The sequence below is a fragment of the Archocentrus centrarchus genome, chromosome 3 (genome assembly GCF_007364275.1).
Source record: "Archocentrus centrarchus isolate MPI-CPG fArcCen1 chromosome 3, fArcCen1, whole genome shotgun sequence".
Lineage (NCBI taxonomy): Eukaryota > Metazoa > Chordata > Actinopteri > Cichliformes > Cichlidae > Archocentrus > Archocentrus centrarchus.
The window spans coordinates 32,096,007-32,102,006 of record NC_044348.1 but is presented as its reverse complement, the minus strand read 5'-3'; positions in this window follow the sequence as shown (position 1 = coordinate 32,102,006).

The window sequence follows — 6,000 nt, the reverse complement described above, 5'->3', positions numbered from 1 at the left end:
ATATCCTTGAGAGGATAAAGAGCTGGTCCAGCGTTCCACAACCAGGACGAAAACCGCATTGTTCCTCCTGAATCCGAGGTTCGACTAACGGACGCACCCTCCTTTCCAGCACCCTGGCATAGACCTTACCGGGGAGGCTGAGTAGTGTGATACCCCGAAAGTTGGAGCACACCCTCCGGTCTCCCTTCTTAAAGATGGGGACCACCACCCCGGTCTGCCAATCCAATGGCACTGCCCCAGATCTCCACGCGATGTTGATGATTTAATTTAATTAAATTCAATTTTATTTATATAACGCCAAATCACAACAAACAGTCACCTCAAGGCACTTTGTATTGTAAAGTAAAGACACTACAATAATTACAAGTTGAGATAAGACTTTGTCTGATTTACAGTCAGCTTCAACTGGTCCAACAGTGGCTCCCAGTACAGACAGAAATCGATGTCCTCCCATGAACTCAGTCCAAGCTGGTTGAGGGAAATCACCTCAGACCGCTCACACTGCTTTGTGATCTGCCCGGTAACGGACAGAACGCTCTCATTGGCTGAAATGTCGATCCCTTTACAGCCTGTAGAGATGTTGAGGTTCAGGTTTAAGGAGTCCCTGTCATGGCGCCATGTACCACAAAAATTCCAGTCCAGGTCATTGTTACTTGAAACTGTTAAAATACAGCACACAGTTTAAAAACTTTATTAACACACTGTGTTTGGAGTCTGCAGAGTTTTCACAGGTTTTCAGAGTGCAGTTCACAATCACAGATAAGACCCATCAGGTTATCAGCTATTGATCCCCACTGAAGCCTATATGTCCAGAGGTCATCTAGAGAAAAAGTCAACAAATGCTCCAAAATCTAATCATCTGTTAGTCTGAGGCCTTCTATTGTATGTTTTTTTTTCTTTTTGAGTTTCTCCTTGAACATCCCTAAGCAGGGCAACATAGCATACAGCACACGGAACAGCACACATATGAACACACTATCATAAAGTGTGGCACCAGTGTGGTGATCTTACCACTGGAGAGGATGATTAAGAAGAACACAATCTTTTCCATCAGCTGGGGTTCAGCTGCTAACGCTTGTTCTGAGGAGATACAAAAAACAAAACAAATACACAAAAGACAATTCAATTCAATTCAATTCAATTTTATTTATATAGCGCCAAATCACAACAAACTGTCGCCACAAGGCACTTTGTATTATGGGTAAAGACCCTACAATAATACAGAGAAAACCCAACAGTCAAAACGACCCCCTATGAGCAGCACTTGGCGACAGTGGAAAGGAAAAACTCCCTTTTAACAGGAAGAAACCTCCAGCAGAACCAGGCTCAGGGAGGGGCAGCCATCTGCCGCGACCGGTTGGGCTGAGGGGAGAGAAAGACATGCTGTGGAAGAGAGCCAGAGATTAATATCAATTAATGATTAAATGCAGAGTGGAGTATAAACAAAGTAAATAAGGTGAATGAGAAGAAACAGTGTATTATGTGAACCCCCCAGCAGACTAAGCCTATAGCAGCATAACTAAGGGATGGTTCAGGGTCACCTGATCCAGCCCTAACTATAAGCTTTATCATAAAGGAAAGTTTTAAGCCTAATCTTAAAAATAGAGAGGGTGTCTGTCTCCCGAATCCAAGCTGGAAGCTGGTTCCACAGAAGAGGGGCCTGAAAGCTGAAGGCTCTGCCTCCCATTCTACTCTTAAGTATCCTAGGAACCACAAGTAAGCCAGCAGTCTGAGAGCGAAGTGCTCTGTTGGAGTGATATGGTACTATGAGGTCTTTGAGATAAGATGGGGCCTGATTATTCAAGACCTTGTATGTGAGGAGAAGAATTTTAAATTCTATTCTAGATTTAACAGGGAGCCAATGAAGAGAAGCCAATATGGGAGAAATCTGCTCTCTCTTTCTAGTCCCTGTCAGTACTCTAGCTGCAGCATTTTGGATCAGCTGAAGGCTTTTCAGGGAGCTTTTAGGACAGTCTGATAATAATGAATTACAATAGTCCAGCCTAGAAGTAATAAATGCACGAATTAGCTTTTCAGCATCACTCTGAGAAAGGATGTTTCTAATTTTAGAAATATTGCGCAAATGCAAAAAAGCGGTCCTACATATTTGTTTAATATGTGCATTGAAGGACATATCCTGGTCAAAAATGACTCCAAGATTTCTCACAGTGTTACTGGAGGCCAAAGTAATGCCATCCAGAGTAAGTATCTGGTTAGACACCATGTTTCTAAGATTTGTGGGGCCGAGAACAAGAATTTCAGTTTGATCTGAATTTAGAAGCAGGAAATTAGAGGTCATCCAGGCCTTAATATCTTTAAGACATTCCTGCAGTTTAACTAATTGATGTATAATTAACTAACTAATATATAATTCATCTTTGACTAAGGAGAGCATCGATTTAGTATAAATGAATGTGTAATAAAGTGTACAATTAAATGACAACAGAACAAACAAAAAAGCAGAAGCACATTCATCCAAACTCAAACTGTGAAAGTTAAAATTGAACAAATACTGCATCTGCTGCCCTGCAGAACTGGGTTATTGTAAGTTATACGTGACTGTATGAACATGTGATGAGAGATGAAGGTCAGAAGAAATCAGGAGGCAGACAGGAACCTGCCGAGCCACAGACCAAACAGACAGACAGCTAAAGAGCTACCTTACATTTATGATTGCCATCAATGTTTTAGTTTTATAGGTCAACAATAATATTGTCATGTTTGTTTCTGTTTGTAGTTCATGGTCTCCATACTCTTCTTTTCACTTCCCCTCCACCCTCAACCAGTCAAAGCTGCTCCTCCCTGTGTCTGGTTCTGCTGGAAGTCTCTCCCTGTCACAAAAAGAGTTCTTCATCCCGAGTGGATGTCTGATGATTATCTCTCTGATATTTTAGGAGGTTTACCTTACAGTAAAAAGCACCTTCAGACAATTGCTGTTGTGAACTGGCACTTTATGAATTACTTTCCCTTTAAGATATCAAACTCACTAACGTTTAATTGAGATAGCATAACAGTTATCCAATTGTGCTGCTACTAGGAAAGATTTAAAGGGCACTGGTGTGCTTTCCCTTATTCTCCATCATATAAAATGTTATAAAGGTGGATTCTCAAATTAAATATGGCCAAATAGTGAGGCCTACATATGCCCAAGCGATCCCTTCAAGCCAAAAGCTCAGGCTGCAGACTGCTCTAAATCATCAGTTTTAAGGAGGTTTGTTGAGTCTATGTGACACCCCTCAGAGCAGAAATCAATATGGTCATCCCAGTGAGCACTCAAGTGGAGTCTAAAAATAAATATCTGCAGATAGAAATGAGCATAACTGTTCCTCTTTAATAGGCTGTCTGGAATACAGCAAAAATATTGTGCAGGCTGAGCGGATTTATAGGTTAACAGTCTTTATAAATATATACATACAGTAAGTGTTTTATAGAAGAGGAAAACTGATGGAGTCTTATCTATGAGCTTTCCTATAAAGACACCACTGTCTGCTCAGCTGTGATGCTGCTATTGTGATGCCGTACTCTTCAAAATATAAGACTGCACAGAAATCTATTTTCATCTTTTTCCTGCTGATGTTTAGAAATAATTTTTTCAATTTTATTCAATATTAAATGGTTGCAAGAAAAACAGCCCTGAAATCTTTTGGATTTCCTCTCAATAACAGCACCTTTTAAATGTTATTTTAAAAGCTTTTAGTAAAATTTATATAAAATGTCAGACACTGTCCACTACCTAAAAATTAAAGTCAGGTGTGTTAGGCTGTCAATATAGCGCACCGAAGTCACATTATCTTGGTCACTTGTACTAATCAGTCTGGAAAGATGAAATACTTCAACTGCTCCACAAAAAGTTTATCAGACTCTAAAACCTCTTTTTTAATGACCTGTCCCAGGTGTACCCTGCCTCCTGCCCTGTGACAGGCTCCACCCCCCACCCTCTGTTTCAAACTGAGCCTAATTTTATGTGCATTAAGTGAGCAGATTTCAGTGGTTTTTAGCTGAAGAGGCCACATTTATAGTGTACCATGCGGTACACTATAAATGTGTCCCTTCGTGTGAGACTGTCAATATGGACTAATAATGTAGTGCCCCGAGGCATCTGAGGAAGAACATTCAGAGGAAATAATCTGATGTGATGCACACCAGCATGATCCAACTACCAGGGGTTTTGCTCACCGCCTCCTCACCAGATTTAACTCCCTACAAATTCATCCACTTCATGAAAATAAAGTCAAAATATCAAAAATCTGACACACTGCCATATACCTTAAATATGCCACACATATTACACAAAAATGGATAAACTGTCAAAATATTTCATATAACTTACCCATGGATCGCCGCATCAGCTGTGTAGCACATTCATCTGCGTCTGTAGCATTAGTGGTTTGAGCCCTGCAGAGCTCCACACCCGCCCACTTCACTTCTTGCCTACCTTTTTATAGCTGCTATAATAAAGTATCAAACACCCTCCTTTAAACCACAAAATGCAGCACTCAGGCAAACAAAGGCAGACATACAAAGCTAGCTTAAAAAAAAAAAAAAAGAGCTGTCAATTGCATTTATTAATCCAGTATTTGAATAATCAGATAATTCTTATTAATGAGCAGTAATAAATATTCAAAGAGAAAAAAAACCCACTGCAACTCCACTAGGGAAAACAATGTTTGGAAACCGCGGCACAACCGAAATTATTCCGACTGTGTGATGAACTTGCAGTCATGGTTGGAGCTGTAAACATTTGTTATAATTCTTTCATCTTACTGAGTGCACATATATGGCCTTTTGAACATGTTGTACTCACTGGAAACTTAAGCATCGAAAAAGAAAGTAACAGTTTAATGTCTCACACATCCAGACGAGTAAGCGACAGCGAGACCACACACACACACACCCACATATCTATGTCAAAGTGTTATGTTGTATATGTGACCTGAAATTGAACTTAACCTGTTACGTAATCAAAGCAATAAAACTGACTGCAAGGGGGGAGTTTTTCAGAGACATCGTCTTCTCAGTGTTCAGGTGTTGAGCTCTGAGAAAAAGTCTCCCCTTGCAAGCTTGAAAGTCAAAACTGGTGTGCTTTGTCTGTTATTGAATGATCCTGAACCCATCAGGCATGGTTGCTTCAAAGATGGGGACTAGGTCTGCAACCCCTCGCAGCCAGTTGTCATCTTTAAAGCAACTTTGGTGCATCAAGATGGCGATTAAACAGCAATAAGATGAAGTCAGTCTGCTGTCAGTTTGTGGTTGAATTGGCCATCAGTAGAACTGGCTGATTCACCCTCCATATGATGCTGCATGCATATATTTGCAACCTTAAATTAAAGTTGGACTTATTATAAAAGTTCCACTATATGTTTAACTGATGGTTCTTTCTTGCAACCCAAAATCTAACTTTATTTATGCAGTATATATTTCCCTTATGAATTGAATTTCAGCTGCAAGTATTTAAGTTTTGAGGGGAATGCTGGGAAATATAACCCTTGTACTTCCTGACCTTGCTGTCTGTCATTTGTGGAAAATGTGCAGCAACAACTTGATTTCAACAGCGCAACAATGTGATTTTCAGTAAGTGTCTTACAGCGTTGTTAGCTGGTGCACTGCAATCATAAATCATGTTTAGCATCAAGCAAAGAAGGACTTTGGATGTGAGCAGTGCTGTCAGTGGCTGTGCTGAGTAAAAGGTTTGAGGGATGAAGTTCTGATGAATGAGTAGTTTTGTATGCTGCAGCTTTTGTATGTGCATCTGCAGATCTTCTCACTGGTTAGTTTTAATCTATAAATGTCTACTTGGGCTGGCTCCTTCTTATCTGTGAGTCTATATGTGTGAGAGTCTTAACCAGCATAAACTTCTCTCTTGAAATGCTACACAAAAGCTTTTAAATATGCTGCTCCTGTTTCCTGGAAGGAGCTGAAATTGTCAGAACTGGTTATGATGGAGGAGTTTAAGTCCATTTTGAGGGAATGTGAAAACAAGTCTTGTAGTCAACGTGACTG